The following is a 13,093-nucleotide window of genomic DNA, read 5'->3' as shown; positions in this document are numbered from 1 at the left end:
CTGAAAATCTGCTCCCTTTAGAACAGAAGAGTTGGTGTGTTCCTACGGTATACAAAAATTAACTGTGGCACACACTCACTTCATGCGCAAGTCTTCATCGTCGTCAGCCACTGCATGAACAATAGGCACAAAACTGCTTGTAAGTGTTTAGCGGATACCTTGCTTCTCAGAAGAATGATGAATGATAGGATATATAGTGATTTAAGGCCTACTACACAAAAATCATGAATATGTAGACGTATTTGGCACCGAACAAGTGTGATTGCAGCAGTTACCCAATGAGCGTTTAGAAAAGGCTTTGAAAGGCCGCTCTTCTTGCTTTCGCTGTGACTCTGCTGCACCTTCCGCACAGGCCTGGTCTTTTTCTTTTATTTTAGCGCACACAGCAATTCATTACCTTCTGGCATTTTCTTCTCAAGGAAAGAAAAAAATAAGCGATCGATCAGTGGTCTTGCGTCTTGCACTAATTACTTACGAAAACGTTTGCAGGCGTGCTTCCCTTATTAGTTCCTTGACGAAGCATCTGACTCCACCGCATTCTGCGCCTGAATATGCACGCTTGTTGATGCGCACTGACTTAGAAAATTGCTTAATTTGTGCACTTGCTCCCTGCGTCAGCGAGAAAGATTGGCACGCATCTGTACTTACTAGATGGCAATTATGGCACTGATTATCTTATATTCGTTTTTCTTTCTATGTTCATCAGCTGTGCAGACTAACGAACGAGAATGAATGCTCAATTTATTTTTGGATCATTGCAGCCCCATAAACTACTTTAGCATTCATAATAAGCCGCCAACAGAAATGAACACCCTACTGAAACGTTCCGTAAGATGCGGAGACCTCACATACGGAATTATTGGAATATGGAAGACGTATGATGCGGACTCCGCATAAGACGTATGATGCGGACTCCGCATCTTATGGAAAGACGTATCAAGCGGAAATTACTGAAATGTGTGCATGTTACGTCTGAATCTAGTGCAAAGCAATATAATGCGTAAATTGAATAGACGTCCACATCTTGAGTACATGCAATACTGTGTACAAATCACAATATTTTTTAATGTGCATGATGAGGGATTGAATTATTGGCATCTTACTAATTGTCGTGATGCAGAAGCAAAATTACCTTTTAAATTAAATACATTACAAAACTACTAAATTAACATGCTAGCGATCATAAATGGTGGTTACATTGCAACCCATTAATGCAGCGTTCTATGCAAGACTTAAAGAACTTATAAAGTTATTATTATCAATAGAGAAGCATTAATATACACATCAGCCCTGCTACAATTAATATGTTTTTTTATTTGTCTGTATGCTCCAGCTGTGAAAGTGACATTGCAGTGTTGATCGTACACAAATGAGGTGACCGCATCGCAATTTCACGAGCTCCACCTAAGCCACAGGATGGTGACACAATGTAACAGCAATTTTAGAACGAAATGTTTAAACATAAATAATAATCATAGCACTGTGAAAGTGTGGCGCTGTGTTTATCTCATGAATGCCTTGTGGAGATCGGCGAAATGCTGCTTGATGCTCCGGCACCACTGTAAATTTCGAAGGTCACTGCGTTAGAACTTATGTGTCCTTCATAGGCACCTGGAAATGAAAATAATTGGCACAAATAATGTCAGAGACACATGTTAGCACAATAGTTTACATGCACAAGAAATATAACACACCGAATGAAACTGAAAAGTTAAGGCACACAATCCTTCATCCCTACTGAAACGTTCCGTATGCGAGTCCAATAATTCCATATGTTTCCATAAGGAACACATATGTTTCCTATATATTTTTCATATATTTCCGTAAGATTCTTACGGAAACATACGGAATTATTGGACATCGCATACGGAACGTTTCAGTAGGGATGTTATGCATATGTGAATAATAGAAGGAATGAGTGTATAAATTAGTTCTGCCACATCAAAAAAAACAGCATGCTTATCACAGTGAAAATAACTAGGTTGTCACGATTTTCAATGGTAGAGATAATCGATTAATATGTCCTTATGAAATTATGATTTAAATGCTTCCTGCACAGTAAAACTTTAGGAACTGCAAGTGAATGCTCTCAATGCACATTTAATAGTGTGTGCATGTACATCTGCTACCTTTATACTATACAGTTTGTGCACAAAATTGGCATCTTGAACAATTTTGAGAGTTAAACCTATGCAACTTATGAAGGTTAAAATCACCATGAAAGCAAGCAGGACCAGGCAGGTGCCATTAAAAATCTGTGCAAGCCAGATAACTATAACCGAACTGCACACATATAGGGGAGCAAGAGTAACAGAAATTTGGCTGCTGACCCGCATGTCGCGGTATCAAACCCCGGCTCCATTTCCGATGGAGGCAAAAATGCTGTAGGCACGTGTGCTCAGATTTGGGTGTACGTTAAAGAACCCCAAGTGGTCAAAGTTTCCAGTGCCCTCCACTACGGCGTCTCTCATAATCATATAGTGGTTTTCGGACGTGAAACCCCACATATAAATCAACAATAACAGAAATAAACTGCCAACAGAAAAGTTGGGTGCATGTGCTATCTGTAAGTGCTTACACCTTACTACATACAGCATGCTCATTCCAATTTAAATACCGATATTGAAAATAACTGCTCTATTAGGAATGTAAAAGGTAAGGTAGAACTGAAGGACCCTACGAAAAGTGACCCTATTATGACATCACGTTTTCTTATAACAAAATTGACTAAGACTCTCAAATATCATTATGCAAGGAAAAAAATTTCAAAAGAACAATCAAGTTTGAAGTCATAATTATTTATATGGCTAATATGACTATAACCAAGAAATTGACCTCAACATGGCTAATGTTAGTTTTTAAGGCCTATGTTCACTAGACAATGAACTATACCACAAAAAGCACAGCGTTCAGGCAAAGCACCACACCAAAAAAGAAAGCAGTCCTTTTTGTTATTACCTACAATGCCTTTAAAATGGTATTTTTACCTCTACTTTCCGCTTTTTATCTAAGTAACTGGTGTGAAACAAGTTAGCTGAAAATGCACTGTGCCTCGAAAACCTGTTGGTTGAATCTGTATTTTTAGAAAATGATGAAGCTTGCACTAAATTAGGCTCCACAAGCCTTGAAACAGTGAAACTACATGACCCTTAGGACTACTTTATTTACTTGTGTTTTGTTTCTGGGCCTAAGCATAAAGACAAGGGCTTAACTGAATTGCTGCTAACAAACAAATGATTTCGAAATTGCCCGAGCGTCAAAGGATGCTCAGCCATTTGTTGTTTTTTGCACTGGGCTTTTCTACACCAAACATACAAACCATACTACCTGGCGACCATCACAGATGTATAGTTTAAAGAATGATGGTAATTTACTCTTCTGAAAATAGTTATTTGCAGAAATGTTTTGAAGAGAAAAGAGTAGTGGTCATGTGGGTACCATCAGAATTTCGCAGAATGTCGTGCGGGTGTTATTTGTGAGAAAAATTTCAAAGTGCCGCTGTTTCTTGCCATATCAAATTTGATCTACATATTAAGTAAAGATGCTTCTTAAAGTATTTGAAGTCAAGTAACATTAGTGCAATTTTTCTGCTACACAGGCTTTGAAGAATTCAGCCAAACTGTTTATCGTTTGCATTTCTTGTATGGCAATACTGCATTTTGTATGAATATTTGAGCCACAAATACTCACTGCACAGAAGTTATATTTCACGAAAAAAATAATGTTAGGTCCAGATTACAAATATCATTATATAATCGTTTTTGTCCACATTGAGATGCAATTTGAGCTGTGTGTTTGTGTAATTGAAAATTAATTTTATATGTAAGTTGAAAGCAAATAAACAGTTCTTGTTACATGGCAAGTGTTATCATTACAATTTTTGTTTAAATGAGGAAAATGATTTTTGAAGTCTCCTATTGAGGGCCACGGGGAACTTCGGAACGGAAGCTGTCGTATATCAAATGCAGAAAACAGCCATCATAAGAAAACTTCAAAAATTCATTTCTACTTTAAGACAAAGTGTAATCATATAACTTGCCATATAAAGAGAACCGCTTCCTTGCTTTTGATGTGGCGAAAAAATTGCACTAATAATACTGAGCTTCATGCACTACACACAATCATCTTTACTTATTACCTAGACCAAATTTGGTGTAGAAGAGGCAGTATTTTTGAAACACTTTATTTTTTACAAACAACAACCAGACGACATCCTGGGAAGTCCAGAAGGCACCAACGTAGCCTAATATTTTGTTCTCTGCGATATACTTTAGCATTTTGCTGTTTTCAGAAATATACAGTAAATGAGCACAATATTTTTTTTTCAAAACACATTTAGGACAGTTGGCAAAGTGGCTGGGATGTTTGATGCGTAATTGCCTCACTGCCAGCATTTATTCTTCCGAAGCTCAAGCTATCACCTCTCTGTTGCTGCCTCCCTCACATACAATGCCTGCATAGGAAAGAAAAAGAAAAGCAGGTCCGTCAAAGTTCACAAGGCAAGATATTTTCATGTTGGATAAATTCATTACCATAAACAGCAGCAAAATAATATTCATTTTGAGTAGTCCAAGACACAAGCTATATACCAGCATACTAAGATCCAAGCACAAACTTTTCATTTGAACATGTGTGGTGATAGACAGGAAGCACTTATTGCAAGACTGATCAGTCTGTAATTAACTGAATGAAGTACAATGCACTGTTCAATCCAACACCACATAGGCATCTTTGCTATAGCAAAGCCATGTGTCATTGATTCATGCACTAGATGGGACAATGCAAATGTAACAAAAAAGGTGAGAAAAGAAAACAAGGAAAAAAAAGAAGAAAAGGGGGGATGCAAAGTAGGAGCAGTGTAGCACTACTTTTACTTTGCATTCTTCTTTTCTTTCTTCTTTTTTCTTCTTTTCTCTCATTTATCTTTTTTTTGCTTCCCTTACCCCCAACCTCCGACAGGAGAACACTTTGTATCAGCGCAACCTAACTTGAAAAGAAGCAAGGGCTGCACTCTTCTGCGTTATAGGTTTTTTTTTCAGACAAACATTTCCAACAGGCGCACACGCCTATACCAAAAGATGATGTCATTACTGACCCCATTTAAACTAACACGCCAAGGATGACAAGGTGACTTTTAAAAAATAGGTCCTCCTATCGCAACATCGGCCAGCCTGTCTGAAGCACTTCTACTGTTCACCCTGATTACCCCACTAGATGTTTCCATCTGTCGACTCACATCTTCATTTTGGATAACACTAAGACGAGCTTATATTGATGAATACGCACGAAAGTTTAGTGATGTATCATGTATCAGATTAAGCAACTTTGTTAAAAAATTATTGATAGCTTGCTTCCAGGCTTTTTATACTGTAGCCTGAAACTTCGTAATGTCTTCTATGCATATGAACCAGATTGACAACGTAATGCACAACATGCTTAAGAATACTGCGAGGAACAAGATAACGACAAAACGACCAGCCACCCAAAATTTTCGCTGTACAAGTTTAAAAAATGTTCATGTACCCCAAACGAGGTGCTTATAATACAAGCCGAAAAAACCTATAAGTAGGGCCTTGGAGTCTTCTGGAAGTAGACGTGTTGCATTTTTTCTGTAGAGGGCTTTAGACCCATAAGTGAGGAACAAAACTCCTGTATACTGAAGAATGTTGGCAGCTATCAGTTATAGAAAAACCTAATGCAGCTAATCTTCCCCGACACATCTGTACATTTAGAGAGTTGACGTAGCTTCTGTGATTGTGGCAGTAACTCCAACAGGGCCAGTGCGAAAATTGGCACTACTTGGCCAGACAAATGTCCAAACATGCCTGCCCGACTCCCTCTAGTCATCCCGGCTGAATCTGACACATGATATCTTAACTGCTGGCTGGACAAAAACAAAACCACTGAAGCACTCACAATGCACAGCGTGAAGTTTTTCTGGAGTGGTCAACTTTGTCTTCTGCGATGAAAGAGCAGCACAGTGTACTGATAAGGCACTCCTTGCAATGGTTTTCAATGCCACACAGTGACCACGCTGTTCCTGTCGAAAAGAGCTTCGGGAGCTTGGAGGGTGCTTGCTCTTTTCTGGGGGCTGCTGGCGCTCCTCGTTTTCTGCTCAAGGTCAACCTGCACAAAGTTGTAGACGAGGCTTTAAGAGTTGTATATAATGATATACAAATTTTCGCTGAACACACATTTTCTTGTGGCACACTGCGGAATTTCTTATAAAACTTAAGGCCTCGCATATGCAAACATTTACAATCGATCCGAAGATGCACTCGACTCTAAAGGAGCAAGTTTGTTATGTAGTGTATATAAAGAAAGGTCATTCAGCACAACCACAACTACAGTTGCACACGAAAACGACATTTTACACGATCCTGTTTATTTACATGGTCCATTTTCTTTTATTTAGATCTGGTCAGCATGAACTCTTGAACCGGGCACCATATAGGTTGAAAGACACACACATAGTTTGAGGCAAACCTAGTTTCCCGTGGAGCATCCTCTTGCACTATAACAACACATCTCAATCTAGTCAGTTGGTCAGAACGAGGTGAAAACAGCTCGCACTTGAAAAGCACGGGCAGAAGGAATGACGCCTGCACCCTGTGCTCCCTGTACATTCTCGTTGAGGGTGCAGTTTTCACCTTATTCTTATGCAATTTTGCATTTATAACATTGTTCGCGGCATAATCTTTGTGGCGTTAAAGTGTGTGATACCGTCATGTGTATCCCATGTAATTTATAAAAATAGAATACAAGATAGCTTGATTCAAAAATAACAAAGTGCATCCAGCGCCATGTCCTGTAGCCATTCTTTAGGCAAGTGGCAGAATGATTTATTCTTCAAAACATATCTTATTGTAAGCACTACAAGAGCTAACTCGTACACTGACACATTCTGTTTGCCTCTTCAGATTATAAGGTACCTTTTTTACACCAGAAAATCTTCAAGAAGAATAGAAGTGTTGTAATTGTGAAGAAAGAAAAGTAGAAGAAAAAAAGATAACCTGCCCTGTACAGGAACCGAGCCTGCGAACTTCGAATAACATGTCCAATGCTCTATCAACTGAGCTACCATGGCAGCTATCCCTCTTCCATTTTGTACGGTATATATGTGCATTTATACATGGAAGAGTCAGTCAGCGCTGCCTGTTACCATTATGGCGAGTGTGGGTCACCTTTTTTTTGCCTACTGGCAATTACATTACGATTGCAATTACGTTACGATTAATTCCAATATCCCTATACTTCTTTGGCAGCATTATGCATCTGTCAGTTCTCAGAAAATCTGCTAGTCACAGGAGGAGGCAATAGTTCGCCCTCCCACCTAAATGCATGTACTTGAACACATGCACAACTGATCAAAAAAAAAGTCAGACACGGCTGAGATTACCGAGATTCACTGTTTCAGATTCATGAGTAAAGAAAAGAACTATAAGTTTAAGGGTTTGTTGTCTTTGTTGAACACATTATAATGAGAACTAGCACAAAATGATACCAAACAAACTATAGAGGAAGTTATCAAAAGTAACTTTAACAAAATTATGAAAAGAAAAGTGAACAAAAACGTAACTTGGCAACGTTTTTTGACAATTGAATTGACATTACTTTTCTATAACATCCCTTTATTTTACTGGGTAATGTTGTCGGGTAATTCTCATTATTAGAGTGGTGAGTAGGCTGACAAAGAAAGTATATGGCATTGATACTTCTTTTGAACACCTATAAGTTTTAGGACCTTAAAATAGCGGAAGCTACTTAGAGTAGACCAGAATATTTAGTTGGAGCGAAAAAAAAACGTACACACACTTTTACCCGGCTTTTTAATCTATTTTGAGATATAAAAGTGTATGCTGCCAGTAATGTTAAGTACCATTACTTTTGTCGCACTATGCACTGTAGGAGGTGTAGTTAGAGTGGTGATAGCGAAGGATTAATCAAGCACGCCACCAACTGCGTTCACATCAATGATCACGTATTTTAAAAATAAACCTGCTGTATAGTAAAAAAAAAGTTAGAGCATTTATGATTTTATCCAAATCAAGTTGAACCGACTGGGTAAGCAAACCATTTGCATAAAATCAAAATGCATAAAGTGATTCATGTATTATAACTATGTGAACAATTTCAGCAATGCAGGGCAAAGTGACAACAGTTCTATTAAAAACCCCTCTCATTATAACATGCATAAAAAGCACCACACCAGAATATTTTATAGTGCATGTAATATCGAGACTACTAGACTGTCTATTGACCTTTTAGAAGAAGGGTATCTCCTTCACGTTCAAGGGGCAACCACTTAGCCTTATCCTGAGCTTTTCTGTGAATATTTCCTGAATTTCCGATATCATTAGGATTGATTTAGAGTGAACAGATTTTGCTTACGCATTGAAACCTAGTTCTGTATGTAACTTCAATTATGGGTGCCAAACCATCCCCAATTAATTTTTAACATTTAACTTATTTTTTAACTGCAGCAGCACAACTAGCTATGGGTGCCCAAAATGTAGCTAGAAACAATACCTTTACCTCTTTGAGCCTTTTGGAAGTGTTCAGCTTCTCAGTGCTCACCTTACAACATTTTTTTTAAATACGTGTTTGTGTGTCCACTGCTCTTGCTCCTTGTACAGTGAGGAGGAACACAGGGCAAGAAGAGACAAGAAAGAAGCATAGCGAAAAAAAGCGAAATAAGCGAGGACCTCTTTTGTACTGTACAATGTGTGGAACATTACTATTGCGACAACATATAGGCAAATTATCACGGCTATGCATATATTGTAGAGTCATACACAGCTGCAACACCACGACTAAATTTCAAGCTTGTGTTGGTTTAGGATCCCTTTATAGTGGCAAGCTAATGATATCTGCATTTGTTTGGCACACATTGAGATGCAGCAAAATGTGATATGGTAATCTCATTTATAATGCACGTCATGTGGCTTCATTGTATATGTGGCCACAAGTAACTCTGGTTGCAAAGCAATATGGCAGAGCCTAAGCAGACGTCACCGACCACTCCAATCTGAACTTGCCTTTGCTACTTGCCCATTATCATCCCAGAAAAAAATGAATAATTGAATCTGCTACAGATATGTGCTAGCTTATGCTAAGGACCAAGTATGAAGGGTGTTTTGTCTTTATTGAGATCAGTTATTTGTTCAAGAACACTTGCTGTCAAACACAAATACATTGCTGTCGAAGCATCAAGACTCAAATATAAAGCAAAAAGAAGTGCCTCTTTAAAAATTACAGGCCACAAGGCAAGATAAATATTTGATATACTTGGGATGTAAGGCACGCACAAGAGGTGCTGCCATATTATACTTTTCCTTGTGTTGAAACCTGCTTGCTTTACTCACCCAACACATCTGTAAAGATGCCGTGAAAACACCAAGGAGCTGATGCAGCAAGGTTGAACACATGTCCAGGGATTCCACCATTCCTAAGCAGCCCTGCAGCCTCCACAGTCCTGCAACCATTTGTAAGACAAATATAGTTCTACCCAAAGTTCTTGGTTTACAGACACACATGCAAGACGCATAACCACTCTATAGGAAGTTTGCATGATAATGCGCTGGGTAGCAAAACGGATGCCAATATCAAGTATCCCGGCCTGCCACTTCTTTCTTTCCGTTCTTAATTAATCAATCCATGGTTAATAACTGTTCCCCCAATGTGAAGTGTACTGGCAGTCCGGTGAAGAATTGCAATGTATTTCAAACACAGTTCAATTCATGGCAAGTAAGCATGCAATAGCGTTTTGTCAGCTGTTCGAGAAAAGAGCATGAAGTTTAGCTAAAACCCATGTTTTTTATAAACACCATTCAATTTGATCTAAAAGTTGTGAGCATTATGTAAAGGAACACGGATTCATGTTTAATCAACGATTTCTTATAATGTACTTATATGAATGCAATTAACTGAATATGAAACGATAATTTTTGTTAGAGAATTTAGAGTTATGAACACTATCGCACTTGCCAGCTGCATCTTGTCCAAAACAGCGGCAAGATAGGCTAGTTTCTGTAGGTGAGCAGTAATGAGCAGTGCAAAGTAACAACAAGAAACACCAGTAACAACAGTATGGGGCAAGCACAGACTGCCAACTGTATACATTATCACACAACAGTTCGCCTGAATATCAGTCAGAAAACTTGTACAAATGAAGGTCCAGTTGGGCATGAACAAGTTACGAAATCAACAATGCCTGCTTTCACTAACAGGACCCTCATTCACATAAAGTATGCAGCGATAGGCCCCTACCGAGGTACGTCACAGCATGATGTCACTGGCATATGTAAAAGGTGTGGCTGGAAAAACACTCCCGCTGGTGGCTCAGCCCGGTACAGTCGTGCGGTGTTTGGGGCAAGTTTTAATTTTTGAAAGCTTACACTTCACGTTACAATATCGACATTAGCTGTAGTATGTGTCAGCAAACATCCAGCTGTGTGGTAAACTGTGTGGTAAAATATTTGACACGCTGTCTGTTTATCTTGAAGTGAACACACGTGGTGGCCTGTGCGAGCAACAGCGGCATAGTCTTCAAAAATGTGCACTGTTGATTGCGGCATGTAGAGTGCATTGAAAGGTATTGAGAATATCGGTTCAACTGAGAATACTGTGTGTGGTGTGTGCAGTGTCAATAACAATGTGTCTTGTTTGCGAAGACGTTAGCACTCATGGCAGGGACCGGTCGATGAATAAACTTGATTCGACATTTTAGTCAAGGTAAATATGCACTTGACGCAACCATCTGCGAGTGGGTACATCTCGGTGTTTGCGCTGTGTGCAGAAAAAAATTGCAAGGTCACTGGGCTGGAAGATACCATTTGCTGAAGCTGCATGTATGAATCGCCCCGACGAGTACGCAAGCTCAATAAAGGTATAACTCGTTTTATCGAAGGCCTCATATGTCTTCATGTAATAAGCAGAGATTCTTGTTTCACATATACTCAGTACCTTTACCGCTCGATATTCATGAAGTGACAATGCAAACAACAAGTTTGTTTGTTAGGTCCTAAGGGAGCAATGTAAATATGCAAATAAGTTGTAGGTGTCAGATGCAGCGATGTAACTGCATAAAAGATTACGTATATATTAGGCTACAGGTTTAGAATCGCATACATCTCAGTGGTCTATCAGGAACGTCACAAACAACTTCCTTGCCAACCAGCCCTTGCACAGAGGGAGGCAATGGCTGGCACGGTACTCAAAGTGACGTCACACTATTTGCAAACATAGAGAGGTTTCTTACTTAGGCAACATTTTGCACAATATATTTTTAGATGCAAGACTGTACTCATCCACATTGATCATACTGATGTCTTTTGTTGTTACTTTGTGCTGTGAGTTACTAGGCATTTAGTCTCCATGATCTTTAAAAGCTAATTTCAGTGTTCTCTCTCATATTGCTGACAACTGTGTTGTTGCATAAATTGGGCAAAAAAGCAACACAGAAAGGCTGTCACAATAAATACACCAACATGGGTATTCTCCTGCAAACAAAAGTCGGCACTGGTCCTGTCATTACCCGTCTTCCTTCTCTCTTTGCCTTGTTTGTGCTGAAACAGCCAAACACCTGATGAGTTAGATGAGAAATATTAACGCATCAAAACTATAAGTGCTTGCATCAGCAACTACACAACAGCGTGATAACCGCACCCCTGCCACACAGCAGCGAAACATATTTTGAACATGCTGGCAATGTATTATTTTATAAACAGCAACTCTGGCAGATTACAAAATCTCACATTGTGCATGCAAGTTTTCTTCAAAGTCAGGCGTACAATGTAGGTGCTGGCTGGTACTATATTAGTTACAAGCACAGGCGTCTTGCAGGTACACATGCAGATTGCACGAATACCTCTCTCTCTCTACACTAGGCACACACATTATATCTTTTAACAAGCACACGCCACTGTTTAGGGGCATAATAATGCTCTACCGTGAACGTATGCTAATCAACCCACTTAGGCGGTTGGCTAGGTGAATCGAGCCAAGTTACAAATTGTATCGCCCGCGAACGTAAACAAAATGCTGCTTTGCATCAAATGGCACTGCAGGCTTCGTTTAATCAACAACGTAGCAAGCGCCATGTGCGTCTTCTTCACTACATTGCACATATGAAAAAAATCGATCACCATACACATGCATGTTGCCGCAGTTGTCTCCAATTAGCTCCAGTAAGGCCGCGCCGATGCGCCATGGCTCTGCTGGCGTTAGCATTGTCAAAGCGAATCGGCAACCGCACTCGCAAAGGCGCGTAAGGTTGCCGTTTCACGACGCCTCGTTCGAGTGCAGCAACACACACTTGCACTGAGTGGCATACTTGGTCTACATAAAAAAGTGTCCCCCTTACCTTTAGTTTCTTTCACACTGTCCTGAGGGAAGCGACCACAGGCGTCAGCCGTCACCTCGGAGTCCTTCGAGCGCCCGCCCAACCCGCCGATTCCTTGGACGACTCGCACTTGATCCGCACTGGAACAACCGCGGGAATAGGGCGCAATCTTAGCACATCACACGAACGAGGAACGGCGCTTCCTTGCGTAAATTTAACATTTCGTGCTCTCGTGTGTAGCAGCGCGAACACATAGACGCACCGAAACGGCATGCCCACGAAAACAAAGACAAACAACATGTGGCAAATAAAAAAAAACATCTGTCGCTGCTATAAACTAAAAAAATGTATGCTATCTGGCAAAATAACTTTAAAAGTGATAAACGGTTATTAAAAAAACAAGTTACAACTTATGAATATTTTCCAGGTCTTTGTTTTGTTTTTGTCCTAGCAGACGACAGCTTCCTACTGCTTCTACGACAGACGGAGTGCGGTTTCACGTTCGGTGCGTGTCGCCGACGCAAAGCTCTACAGTAGTGATATCAGAGTTATCAATTCTCAATGAATCATAGGATGGCTTCAAAGCAGTAACATTTGACATAGTGCAGTACGCAATCTTTCAAGGTATGACATTTCTTTGCTCTGAAGCAAATCGAAGCAAGCCGGCCGGCGCAATCAGCTGATGTCGCCACTACGCGAGGCATGGTCGTGCGCAATAGCGTCGCGCCCCGCGCTCGATTTGTCATCAAA

At 39.9% G+C, this 13,093-nt stretch overlaps 1 long non-coding RNA gene across 1 annotated transcript; it reads right to left on the bottom strand.

The window, feature by feature from the left end:
* Positions 1-545: 545 nt before the first annotated feature.
* On the bottom strand, positions 546-12,626 carry LOC142799933 (uncharacterized). Its single transcript, XR_012893919.1, has 3 exons — positions 9,366-12,626; positions 5,917-6,126; positions 546-1,611 (listed from the first exon to the last, which is right to left on the bottom strand). It is a non-coding gene; the product is annotated as an uncharacterized LOC142799933 (long non-coding RNA).
* Positions 12,627-13,093: the final 467 nt, after the last annotated feature.

The sequence above is a fragment of the Rhipicephalus microplus genome, chromosome 1 (assembly GCF_043290135.1).
Source record: "Rhipicephalus microplus isolate Deutch F79 chromosome 1, USDA_Rmic, whole genome shotgun sequence".
NCBI lineage: Eukaryota > Metazoa > Arthropoda > Arachnida > Ixodida > Ixodidae > Rhipicephalus > Rhipicephalus microplus.
This window is presented reverse-complemented; position numbering and strand designations above follow the sequence as displayed.